This window comes from Pongo abelii, chromosome 11 (assembly GCF_028885655.2).
Source record: "Pongo abelii isolate AG06213 chromosome 11, NHGRI_mPonAbe1-v2.0_pri, whole genome shotgun sequence".
In the NCBI taxonomy this organism is placed as follows: Eukaryota; Metazoa; Chordata; class Mammalia; order Primates; family Hominidae; genus Pongo; species Pongo abelii.
This window is the reverse complement of record NC_071996.2, coordinates 104,761,679-104,775,631: the sequence shown is the minus strand read 5'-3', so window position 1 is coordinate 104,775,631 and position 13,953 is coordinate 104,761,679. Positions and strand designations below refer to the sequence as shown.

The 13,953-nt window shown below is 38.2% G+C and overlaps 1 protein-coding gene across 19 annotated transcripts in view; it reads left to right on the top strand.

Moving 5' to 3' along the window:
* The window catches only part of C2CD6 (C2 calcium dependent domain containing 6), a 186,056-nt gene that overhangs the window by 112,091 nt on the left and 60,012 nt on the right, over window positions 1-13,953 (top strand). Inside the window, exon 15 of one of the 19 annotated variants that reach the window (XR_008522956.2) lies at window positions 6,836-6,899. The exons of 17 other annotated variants lie outside the window; for them this stretch is intronic. The gene's annotated coding sequence lies outside the window, so the exon portion shown is untranslated. Of the gene's footprint in view, window positions 1-6,835; window positions 6,900-13,953 lie in introns of those variants that run through there. One more of the 19 variants, XR_008522962.2, reaches the window with a different exon arrangement.

The window sequence follows — 13,953 nt, the reverse complement described above, 5'->3', positions numbered from 1 at the left end:
TAGTCTGACTCCATTTTTTGAAGTGAGATTATTGACAGCTCTTAAGCCTCACTTCTCTTCCTTCCTCTTCTGTCTCACATCTGGGAAAGGAGAGAAGAAAGCCTGGGTGTTCTTTTCTTTGCTGCTGGCACACAAGCCTCTTCCCACATGTAGTAACTCTTATCCTAGCTTCACCTTCTAATCATCATAAAAATTGCAAGCCAGTCTCCTTTAGCTGCTCTCTTGAGCCATCTGGAACCTGCTTGGAAAGCCTGCCCTGCTTTCCCCAGAGACCTCAATTAAGTAAGTAATAAATATTTTCCTACCTTCTTGGTATGTTTGTGGCATCAGCAGTCTCAACATTTGAACCAAATTTTGGTTGGGGTCCATCCTACATCCAGGATGGCCACATCAATAGCAAATTAAACAATGAAGATGAAAAGAAATAATGAACAAAATGAAAGAAATAATAGACAAAGACTGAACCACATAATTCGACATAAAACAATCCTCAACAAATATAAAATAACCAAAATTATGCCAAATATGCTCTCAGACCACAGTGCAGTAAAAATAGAAGTCAACACAATGAACAGTGCTCAAAACCATACAATTACATGGAAATTAAACAACATGCTTCTGAACGACTAAACAATGAAATTAAGGCAGAAGTCAAGAAGTTATTTGAAAATAATGAGAACAAAGATACAACATACCAGAATATCTGGGACACAGCTAAGGCAGTGTTAAGAGGGAAATTCATAGCACTAAATGCCCACAACAGAATATACATTCTTCTCATCATCACATGTATATTCTGTTATTTTTGGGTGGAGACTTCTGTAAAGGTCTATCAGATCCATTTGGTCCAATGCTGAGTTTAGGTCCTGAATATCTTTGTTAATTTTCTGTCTCAATGATCTGTCTTATATTGTCAGTGGAATGTTGAAGTTTCCCGCTATTATTGTGTGGGAGTCTATGTCTCTCTGTAGGTCTCTAAGAACTTGCTTTATGAATCTGGGTGCCTGTGTTGGTTGCATGTATATTTAGGATAGTTGGGTCTTCTTGTTGGATGAACCTTTTACTATTAAGTAATGCTCTTCCTTGTCTTTTTTTTTTTTTTTTATCTTTCTCCCTAGCTTTCTTTAACATCCTTTCTTTCATTTCGACCTTGGAAAATCTGACAGTTATGTGTCTTGGGGATGATCTTCTTGTGTAGAATCCTGCAGGAGTTCTCCATATTTCCTGAATTTGACTGTTGGCCTCTCTAGCAAGGTTGGAGAAGTTTTCATGGACAATATTCTGAAATGTATTTTCCAGGTTGTTTGCTTTTTTTCCCGCTCCCTTTCAGGGATGCTAGTGATTTGTAGATCTGGCTTCTTTATATAATCTCATACTTCTCAGAGGTTTTGTTCATTCCTTTTTATTCTTTTTTCTTTATTTTTGCCTGACAGTCTTATTTCAGAGAACCAGTCTTCAAGTTCTGAAATTCTTTCCTCACCTTGGTTTATTCTGCTGTTAATATTTGTGATTGCATTGTGAAATTCTTGTATTGTTTTTCAGCTCTGTCAGACCCTTTAGGTTCTTTTTCATATCAGCTATTTTATCCTTCAGCTCCTGTATCACTTTATTGTGATTCTTATTTTCCTTGAATTGGGTTTTGCCACCTTCCTGAATCTCGATCTTTGCTCCTATCCATATTTTGAACTCTATTTCTGTCATTCCAGCCAGGTCAGCCTGCTTAAAACTCTTGTTGGAGAACAGGTGCAGTTGTTTGGAGGACATATGACACTCTGGCCATTTGAGTTCCTGGAGTTCTTGCATTGGTTCTCTCTCATCTCTGCCTGTGGGTATTCCTTTAACTGCAGTGTAGATTGAGTACAGTCAATAGACTTCTTTTCTGGATGGTTTCACCAAGCCAAGGCTTTGTGTATGGTCTGATATGGTTTGGCTCTGTCCCTACCCAAATCTCAACTTGAATTGTATCTCCCAGAATTCCCACATGTTGTGGGAGGGACCAAGGGGAAGGTAATTGAATCATGGGAGTGAGTCTTTCCTGTGCTATTCTTGTGATACTGAATAAGTCTCATGAGATCTGATGGGGTTTCCACTTTTGCTTCTTCCTCATTTTCTCTTGCTGCCACCATGTAAGAAGTGCCTTTCACCTTTCACCATGATTCTGAGGCCTCCCCAACCATGTGGAACTGTAAGTCCAATTAAACCTCTTTTTCTTCCCAGTCTTGGGTATGTCTTTATCAGCAGTGTGAAAACAGACTAATATACAGTCTTTATTTGAAGCTGACTTCTTATGTCTTATTTCAGAGTGGGGGTATGTTATTGAGTTATTTTTGGTGTTGAAGCTTTGGGGTGTGATCCAGCAGGTGGCACTTATTGGTCAGTTGGTAGACTCTTGCTCAGTTGTGTGGCTCCCCTACGTTTCCTCACAGTTACAGCTGTGTTCCCTCTCAGTGCTCTAAAAGTATGGGTTCCTCTGCCTGTTAAGTGTGTAGTTCAAAACTTGGTACTACAGCTCTGGGGTGATCTCAGTGTTTATGTTCCTGCTAGAGGCAGCAGAGGAAGAGATCTTAGTAGTGGTTGTGGCCAAGTGTCATTTGCTTGACTCCTAGGGGCTCTTCCCCAGAGAGATCCAGGTCAGCAGTCGCTCAGTACAGTCAGCCCAAGATGGAGGGTCTGTGCTGTGGGCCCAAGCCAGGGGTTCCTTGTCTGGTGATGAGCCATAGGGAGTGTGTAGGACATGTGGGAGATGGACTGGCCTCCTTTCTTTGGGTTGACTGCAGGTTGTTGGAGGTTTGGATAAGGAACTTAGGGTCTTTGCTCCTTTATTAGTCTGAGGGTGGCAAGGACAGTTCTACTGCAGAGGCAGTGGCAGAGAGACTCAGTTGCCCCTGGAGGCTCTAGGAAGTTGCTGAGCAGGTAATGGCTCGATAACTCTGGTGGTGGGCGGCTGGAGGCCCAGGCCTGGGGGACCTGCCCAGTGAGGAGATATGGGAACGGCCACCCACATTATAGTATGGCCACTTTTCCGTAGGGCTGCTGCAGTATGCTTGGGGTCCCTAGTTGCCTCAGATTTTTCAGAACCTGGAGGTGTCACCAGTGAAGGCTGCAAGACAGCAAAAATGGCAGCCTGTCCTCCTCTCTGGGAGCATTGTCCCAGGGAGGTACGGACCTGTTGCTGGCCCAAAGGCACCTGTAGGAAGTGGCTGGAGACCCTGGTTGTGAGTTCCCACCTGGTGAGAGGAACAGGATCAGGACCCACTTGAAAAAGCAGTCTGGCCATGTGTTGGTAGAGCAGCTGTGCTCTGCTGGGAGTCCACTTTCAGCCCCTGGTTGCCTCACACACTCTGAAGCCCAAAGGCTGGAATGGCTAAGTGGCCCAAACGGCAAAGGTAGTGGCCCGCCCCTTCCCTTTGGAGCTCCTTCTTAGGGAGGTGCAACGCCGCAACTAGTAGCTGGCTAGAATTTCAAGCCAGTGGGTCTTGTCTCGTGAGGTGCTATGGAAGTGGAGCGTGTGGGCCATTGCTGCTCAGCCTCCTGGATTCAGTCCCTTTCCTAGGGGTATGTACAGGAATATAACCTCCCACTTTGTAGGAGTTGCAGCTACTTTTGCTGGAAAGCCTGAGTATCTAAGGCTCCAGGGTCTCCACACATGCCTGAGTGGCTGCTCTGCTGAGACTCCACACAGCTCTGTCAGACTGAAGACTGAAGGCCCTGGTGGAGTGGTCCACAAGAAGATCTCCTGACCCAAGGGTTGCAAAGATACATGGGAGAAGCATGGTTTCCAGGGTCGCTCATTCACTCACCGCTTCCCTGGGTGGGGGAAGATCCCCTATTGCTCCCAGGTGGGCAGTTGTCCTGTCTTGCTTTTCTTCATCCTTTACGGGTCAAGTTGTTTACTTGATTAGTCCCAATCTGAGTACCTGGATGTTTCATCTGAAGGTGTTGTACTTACTCACTCCTTCTGTTCCTCTCCGTGACAGCCACACACATTAGCTAGCTGGCCATCTTGGCCACTCCCCTCTATTACTTTGTATCCTCTGACCCACATCTCTTCCTTTCCTCACCCTCTCCATCCCACACCCCTGGTGACCACTGTTTTGTTTCTCTGTATGTGTGAATTTCTTTATTTTTTATATTACACATATTCCACATATCAGATTTCATTATATCATGCAATATTTTTCTTTCTGTGTCTGGCTTATTTACATTAACATCATGTCCTCCAAACTCATCCATGTTGTGGAAAATGGCAAGATCACATTCTCTTTTAGAGCTGAATATTCCATTATATACCAGTTTCTTTATCCATTCATTCATCAGTGTGGTCCCATAGCTCTTTAAAATCATAGACACCATATCTAAGAAAAACTTTATAGCCCTAATATACAGCCAGGCATTCCCATAGAAGCACAGTACATATAAATCCATAGAAGTATTTATCTAATACTGGGTCTGGTAGAGTCTTGATAACTATGTTTTATGGACAAGGAAAGTGATAGCCAGAGGTATAAATTAATTTTCCAAAGGTAACATATTTGGTACAAAGCCAAAAGGCTTTTTCTCAGTCTCCTAGTTGTATAGATTTTTTCATTCATCCTGACTGCCTTGATGATAATGACCATGAGCAGGGGAAATCCCCATTCTTGGGTCTTTTTGTCCAGTGAAGTCCAGAGACAAAATGATACATTTACTATCATCATTGCCATTTTGTCATTTTTTTCCTACAAGTCTGTTTTTAAATAAAAGTAAAACTTTGTAAATAAAATTGAAGTTTTCTTAACCTCTAACCTCTAATCCCACTCACCATTCTTCTCCCCAGAGGAAATCCCTATCATGAATTTAGTGAGGTTTGACTATACAAACACTCATGAGCAGTGACACATGTCTTGGCCAACCTAATCAGGGATCTGGAAGGAAAAACAGTAGAGGTGAGACTCAGGGAAGCCTAGGGTAGATGGGACAAACAGGAGTAGGCACAAAGACTGAAGGCCTTTGTATCACATGGTAGTGTCCATCAGAGAACATCCATCAGGAGAGAAGCTGAACAGTCAAGTAGACGGAATTACAACAAGCCGATGGCAGTCATCCTCTGTCATCAGATACCCCAAAGTTGGCACCCTAGATGCACTAATAAAGTGGCAGCCATTGTGGCTAGTATAGTCTATGCAAGAGCTCAACAGCACACACTCCCACTTACCAAGGCTGGTTTAGCTATTGACACTGCCCAATGTCCAATCTGCCAACAGTAGTGTCTCTTGAGACCAGCTCGTCACTTAATGTCAAGTTTACTACTTTGGAAACTTTACCCCTTGAAAGTGGCAATAATTCATTTTGACATAAATAAATATTCTGGGAATGAATTTCCCCTTCCTGCCTTCAGGGACTCAGCCAACACTATTTGAGGGCTTACAGACTATGATCAATAGCTCAGGATATCATACAGTATTGCATCAGAGCAAGAGACCCACTTCATAGTAGAGAAAGTACAGGAGGGACCCATCATTATTGACTGGTTCTATCACTCCCAAAAGAGTGATGAAATGACCTTGTAAAGGCACAACGGAAGTGTTAGCTCAGCATCTGAGAACCAAGGAGCCCTCTTTAGCATCATTAACAGTGATGTACCTAGTAGGGTGGACATAGATTTAACAAATAAAAATATAGGAAACTCAGTTAAATTTGAATTTCAGGTAAACAAATTTTTAAGTATGTCCTATGCAACATTTGGAACATACTTATACTTAAATGGTTATTTATCTGAAATTAAAATTTAATTGGGCATCCTGTATTTTATCTGGCAACCTTACCACTTGGGGAATTTGTACTTCTTGTGCCACAATTCTTGGCTCTGTGGGTTCCCAAATTGGGGATATTTTCATCAGAGTTCACAAGAAGAGTTCCATTTAACTACAAACTATGACCACCACTGTGGTAATTCTATTTCTTGGGCTAAGGCACCAGCAAGCAAGAAGAGGAATTACCATCTTGTCAGGGGTAATTGACCTGATCATCTAGAAGAGGTAGGATTGCTGGTACAAAATGTGGGAGTATGGAAGAATATGTGGGGCATGTAGGAGATCCACTTTGGTGCCTTCTTGGGAATTCCTTGTCCAATTTTGATGATAACTGGGCAAGACAGCTACCTCAGCTTGAGAAGGGCACAGTGACCAGGGGCTCAGACCCCTCAGGGAATGAGTCATGGTGATTGAGTTAGTCACTCAATCAGGAGAGGTGCTAGCAGAAGGTTAGAGGAATCTAGAATGGATAGTGGAGAGGAAGAAGACTGTGACTCAGTTCTGACTCTGAGGCCAGCTGCAGTGGTGGGAGACAGTTTTTCCCACTAATCTGGATTTCTCCTAGAAAGAGAGGTCCACTGGAATCCTGGAGGATCTGCTTCCAGAACCCCTATGAAGGAAGTTAATTTCAGCAGCACAAGGGATGGGCTTTGTAAATTTCATGATTTGCAATCCAGGTCCTTCTTCGGGTTTGTAGGACTTACTCTCAAGCTGCTGGTATGCTGCTGGAAGAAGGCCCTCACCTTTCAGCCCTGTTTAGGAACTGTTTCAGCTGAATAAAACTGCTTTTCCCAAGGTCATGCCTTCTTACAGGAACAGCCAACATCCAATGACTGATCAATCCAGTGGTAAAAAGCTCAATCTCATTGCCTCAAATTGAGAGAACTCTTAAGAGCCATCTCAGCTCCTGAGGCCATCACTGAGTCTACATTGCAGCTCAACTTCTCCTTCTGTCCAATCCTGTTTCTTTCTCCTCCCTTCCACAGATGTTGATCTCCATAGTGCTATCTAATAAGTGTTTTATACATACATTTCCATCTCAGGGTCTGCCTCCCAAGTAAATGAAACTGTGAAAAGCAACAACAGAGGACAGAGGACAAAGAAATAGTAAGTGTTAAGAGAAAATAACTAAAAACTACAATTCAGCACTCATCTAAATGACCATTCATAAGGAAAAATATCAAGAATACATGTTAAAATGTAAGGAAAATTATTAATCAGAAAAGGCATATTGTCTTCTAAAATTAGAAAGAGAGAAAAGGTCATTTAAAAACTCATTCTCATAGAATTCAGGAATGATCCTAGAGAAAAAGCATTTTAATGGGAAGAACAAAATAAAATGGTAGAAATAAATCCAAATGTGTGAATTATCACAATAAAGCTATAAATGAACTCAACTTTTTAGTTAAAATATTTTCAGATGTCATATGCTGTTTAGGAGGGGACACATCTAAAACTTAAAGGCACAGAAAGGATGAAATTGAAGAGAAAAAGTGAACTGGACAAATACCAGCCAAAAGAATGCTGGTGTATCCCTGTTAAAGATTAATATTTGTTTTTAAAATGATAACAATTATTTGGAGAATAGAAGGTTACTATATAATTATTTAAAACAAAAACAATTTACCAAATACATACAACTGCTATGAACCATTAAGCAACTATTAACATATTAACAGTTTCAAAATACAGCTAAAAATAACAGAATTACAAAGTTGACAAGTTCACAATTAAAATGAGATAATTTAATCTGATTCTTTTTCAAATTAGTATTTGTGTTAACTAGAGCTAACAGGCAAAAAAAAATTAGTAAGACATAAACATTTTAACATAATTAACAAATGGCATAGCAGATACACAATGAAAACTGCTTCCAACAAGTAGAGAAGGTGCAATTAAAGGATATAGGTCAGCACCCATGGCGGATTACAAAAATGGACCACCTGCCAGGTCAAAAAGCTAGCCTCAATAAATATTTTAAGGTATTAAATATTAAAGAATTTTCTAACTACAATGTAATAAAATTAGAGAACCTTTTTAAAAAAACATGAGATATCATACATACACACCTACTAAGACATACTGTATATTTATTTAGGCCTTCTTTAATGTTCAACTATTTTTTATAATTTTCTCCTATATATAGGTTTTATCCATATTTTGTTAGGTTTTTTCTTATATACTTTATATGTTTGATGCAGCTTTCTTTATGGATTGATTTCTTTAAATTATGAATTCCATTTCTTTAGGGCAATTCAGATTTTCTATTTCTTGTATCAATTTTGATAAGTTGCTTATTTCCAGGAACTTGTGCTCGATAACTTCACCTGAGTTATTGCATGAATTAATCATTAAAAGTTTGTAGGATCTGTAGTGTTATAACGTATACTCTTCTATTTTTGATATTGATAACTTGTGTTATCTCTCTTTTTTTCTTGATTGGTCTTATTAGGAGTATATCCGTTTTATTAGTCTGTTCAGTGAAACAACATTTGGCTTTGTTAATCTTCACTGTTGTTTCTTGTTTTCTGTTGTACTGATTTCTACTTTTTATTATTTTCTTCCTTCTACCTCCTTTTTATTTAATTTACTCTTCTAAGTTCTTAAGCTTGAAAAATCAATTTTAAACCATTCTTTTTAAATAAGACAGATAAAAAGGCTATAAATTTCCTCAATCTAGGCGCGACTTTGAATGAATCCCTCACATTTTTGTATCTTGTATTTTCATTATCGCTTTGACATATTTTCTAACTTACTTTGTAATTTCTTATTTGACCAGTTGATTATTTTGAAGTATATTGTTGACTTTCCCAAATATTTGGGACTTTCTGGATATCTTACTATTACTGATATCTAGTTTAATTTCTTTATGGTTAAAGAATGTACTTCTTAAGATTTTAGTTTTTAAACAATTGTCGAGACTTATTTGCAGTCTGTCCTGCTGAATGTGGCATGTGCACTTGAAAGAACATGCATTCTGCTGTCTTTGTAGTGTTCTCTGAATATGTATTAGATCAAGGTAGTTGATAGGGTCCTTCAGATCTTTTATAGTCTTACTGATTTTTGTGTCTAGTTATTTCACAAATTACTGAAAGAATGGTGTTAGAATTTCCGGTTCTGATGGTGGATTTGTCTGTTTCTCTCCTTAGTGCTCAGATTTTACTTAATACATTTTGAAGCTCTTTTTTTTGTTTTGTTTTTTCTCTTTTAATTTTTTGAAGCTTTTTTATTAGGCACATATACATTGATGGTTATTGTATCCTGTGATGAATCTGTCTTTTTATTATAACAAAATAACTCTTTTTACCTCTGATAACACCTTTTGAAGTCCACTTTTTTTTTTTTTTTTTTTGACAGAGTCTCATTCTGTCGCCCAGGCTGGAGTGCAGTGGCACAATCTCGGCTCACTGCAAGAGAGGCTTGAATCTGTCTCTCAGGTTCAAGCAATTTTTCTGCCTCAACCTTCTGAGTAGCTGGGATTACAGGCATGCACCACCACTCCTGACTAATTTTTATATTTTTTTTAGTTGGGGAGGGGGGCGGTTTTCGCCATATTGGCCAGGCTTGTCTTGAACTCCCAACCTCAAGCAATCTGCCCACCTCAGCCTCCCAAAGTGCTAGGATTCAGGGATCTAGAACTAGAAATGTCATTTGACCCAGCCATCCCATTACTGGGTATATACCCAAAGGACTGTAAATCATGCTGCTATAAAGACACATGCACACGTATGTTTATTGCGGCACTATTCACAATAGCAAAGACTTGGAACCAACCCAAATGTCCAACAATGATAGACTGGATTAAGAAAATGTGGCACATATACACCATGGAATACTATGCAGCCATAAAAAAGGATGAGTTCATGTCCTTTGTAGGGACATGGATGAAATTGGAAATCATCATTCTCAGTAAACTATCGCAAGAACAAAAAACCAAACACCGCATATTCTCACTCATAGGTGGGAATTGAACAATGAGAACACATGGACACAGGAAGGGGAACATCACACTTCGGGGACTGTTGTGGGGTGGGGGAGGGGGGAGGGATAGCATTGGGAGATATACCTAATGCTAGATGACGAGTTGGTGGGTGCAGCGCACCAGCATGGCACATGTATACATATGTAACTTACCTGCACATTGCGCACATGTACCATAAAACCTAAAGTATAATAATGATAACAATAATAATAATAATAAAAGAAAAAAAAAAGAAAATAAAAAGTTAAATAGCTGGGTGTGGGGGGGAAAAAAAAAAAAAAAAGAACAAAAAACCAAACACCGCATATTCTCACTCATAGGTGGGAATTGAACAATGAGAACACATGGACACAGGAAGGGGAACATCACACTCTGGGGACTGTTGTGGGGTGGGGGGAGGGGGGAGGGATAGCATTGGGAGATATACCTAAAGTATTATAATAATAAAAATAAATAAATAAATAAATAAAAAAGTGCTAGGATTACAGGCGTGAGCCACCGTGCCTGGCCCACTTTTTCTTTTTTTTAATTTTAGTTTTTAAATTGATACTTAATACATATACATATTTTGGCGGTTAATCATGATAATTAGTACATTCATATAATTTATGAAAAATCAGTTTCATTGCGATACCTGTCACCTTAAATATTTGTTTTTTCTTTATGCTAGGAACATTCAAATTATTCTCTTCTAGCTATTTTGAAATATACAATAAGTTACTGTAAACTATAGTCATCCTACCAATCTATCAAATAATGTCTTATTTCTTCTATTAAACTTTGTATTTGTACCCATTAATCAACCTCTCTTAATCCTCCTTGCCACTCTTCCATCTCTAGTAACCATCAGTCTGTCTTCAGGAAACCCTCTTTCTTAGTTCCCACACATAAGTAAGAATATGCAATATTTGTCTTTCTATGCTTGGCTTATTTCACCTAATGTAATAACCTCCAGTTCCATCCATGTTGCTGCAGATGACAGGATTTCATTCTTCTTATGACTGAAAAGTATTCCATTGGGTATATATGTACCACATTTTCTTTTTTTTTGAATTTTACTTAAGTCCCAGGATACATGTACAGAACATGCAGGTTTGTTACATAGGTACACGTGTGCCATAGTGCTTTGCTGCACCTATTAACCTGTCATCTATGTTCCCTCCCCTCACCCCCACCCCTCAACAGGCCCTGGTGTGTGTTGTTCTCCTCCCTGTGTCCATGTTTTCTCATTGTTCAACTCCCACTTACAAGTGAGAACATGCGGTGTTTGGTTTTCTCTTCTTGTGTTAGTTTGCTGAGGATGATGGCTTCCAGCTTCATCCATGTCCCTGCAAACGACATGATCTCATTCCTTTTTATGGCTGCATAGTATTCTATGGTGTATATGTACCACATTTAATTTATCCAGTGTATCATTGATGGGTATTTTAGTTGGTTTCATGTCTTTGCTATTGTAAATAGTGCTGCAATAAATATATAGGTGCATGTGTCTTTATAGCAGAATGATATATATTCCTTTGGGTATATACCCAGTAATGGGATTGCTGGGTCAAATCGTATTTCTGGTTCTAGATCTTTGAGGAATCACTGCACTGTCTTCCACAATGGTTGAACTAATTTACATTCTCACCAACAGTGTAAAAGTTTTCCTATTTCTTCACAGCCTCACTAGCATCTATTATTTCTTGACTTTTTAATAATCGCCATTCTGACTGGCATGAGATGGTATCTCATTGTGGTTTTGATTTGCATTTCTCTAATGATCAGCGATGTTGAGCTTTTTTTCATGTTTTTGACTGCATAAATATCTTCTTTTGTTCATATCCTTTGCCCATTTTTTGATGGGGTTTTTTTTCTTGTAAATTTAAGTTCCTTGTAGATTCTGGATATTAGACCTTTGTCAGATGTATACCATATTTTCTTTATCTATTCATCCACTAATGGGCACTTACCTTGATTCCATATTTTGGGTATTGTGAATAGTGCTGTAATAAACATGGGAGTGCAAATATCTCTTTGATATATTGACTACTTTGGGATATATGCCCAGTAGTAGAGTTGCTGGATCATATAGTAGTTCTATTTTTGATTTTTTGAGAAACTTTCATGCAGCTTGCTATAGTGGCTGTACTAATTTACATTACCACCAACAGTGTATGAGGGTTGCCCTTTATCCACATCCTCTCTGGCATCTGCTATTGGCTTTTTTATAAAAGCCATTTTAACAGAGGTGAGATGATGTCTCATTGTGGTTTTGATTTGCATTTCTCTGATTAGTGATATTGAACATTTTTTCACATACTGACCATTTGTATGTCTTCTTTTGTTGCATGTTTATTCAGGTCATTTGTCCATTTTTAAATTTGATTATTTGTTCATCTGCTGTTGAGTTGTTTGAGCTCCTTATATATTCTGCTTATTAATCCTTTGTCAAATGAATAGTTTGCAAATATTGTATTCTGTGAGCTGTCTCTTCACTTCATTGTTTCCTTTGCTGTGCAGGTTTTTAGCTTTATGGAATCTTATTTGTCTAGTTTTGCTTTAGTTGCCTGTGCTTTTGAGATCTTGCACAAAAAATCTTTGCCCAGACCAATGTCTTGGGGCGTTTCCTTAATGTTTTCTTCTAGTAGTTTCATAGTTTTAGGTCTTAGATTTTAGTCTTTATTTTGATTTGATTTTTGCATATGGTGAGAGACTAATATCTAATTTCATTATTCTGCATATAGTTATCCAGTTTTCCCAGCACCATTTACTAAAAAGATGTCATTTGTCCATTGTGTGTTCTTGATACCTCTGTTGAAATGAGTTGACTGTAAATGTGTGAGTTTGTACCTGGGTTGTCTATTCTGTTCCATTGATCTGTTTGTTTTTATGCCAACACCAAGCTGGTTTGGTTACTACAGTTTTGTAGTATTTTTTAAATCAGGTAGTATAATGCCTCCCACTTTGTCCTTCTGTCTCAGGGTTGCTTTGGCTAGTTGGGATCTTTTGTGGTTCCATATAAATTTTAGGTTTGTTTTTTGGATTTCTGTGGAGAATGTCATTTTTATAGGAATTGCATTGAATCTATAAGTTGCTTTGGGTAGAATTGTCATTTAAAAAATATTCTTCCAATCCATGAGCATGGAATCTTTTTCCATTTTTTTGTGTCCTCTTCAATTTCTTTCATCCATGTTTTATAGTTTTCGTTGTATAGATCTTTTACTTCATTGATTAAATTGATTGAAGGTATTTTATATTTTTTGTAGCTATTGTAAATGGGATTATTTCCTTGATTTCTTTTTCAGATTTTTTGCTGTTGGCATAAATAAATGCTACTGATTTTTGTATATTGATTTTATATCCTGCAACTTAACTGAATTTATCAGTTCTAACAGTTTTTTGGTGGAGTTTTTATGCTTTTCCACATATAAGATCATGTTTGCAAACAAGGCAAATTTGACTTCTTCCTTTCTAATTTGAATGCCTTGTATTTCTTTCTCTTACCTAATTGCTCTGGCCAGGACTTAACAGTATTATGTTGAACAAAAGTCATAAATGAGCATCTTGTCTTGTTTCAGATCTTAGAGGAAAGGCTTTCAATTTTTCTGCCATCAGTATGATGCTAGCTGTGGGTTTGTCATATATGCCTCTATTATTTTGAGGTATGTTCTTTCTGTACCTAGTTTGTTGAGGATTTTTATCATAATAGGATGTTGGATTTTATTGAATGCTTTTATAGCATCTATTGAAATCATATGATTTTTTTTCTTGGTTCTGTTAATGTCATGTATCACATTTATTGATTTGTATATGTTGAACCATCCTTGCATCCCTAGGATGAATCCCATTTGATCATGATGAATGATCTTTTTAATGTGTTGTCGAATTCAGTTTGCTAGTATTTTGTTGAGAACTTTTTTATCATGTTCATCAGTGATATTGGCCTGTAGTTTTCTTTTTTCATTGTATTCTTGTCTGATTTTGATATCAGGATATTGCTAGTCTCATAGAATGAGTTTGGAAGTATTCTCTGCTCTCAATTTTTTTTGAAGAATTTGAGTAGAATTATTAGTTCTTCCTGAAACGTTTGGAATTCAGCAGTGAAGCCATGAATTCCTGGACTTTCCTTTGCTGGGAGACTTATTACAGCTTCAATCTTGTTACTTATTGTTGGTTATTGAGGTTTTCCATTTTTTC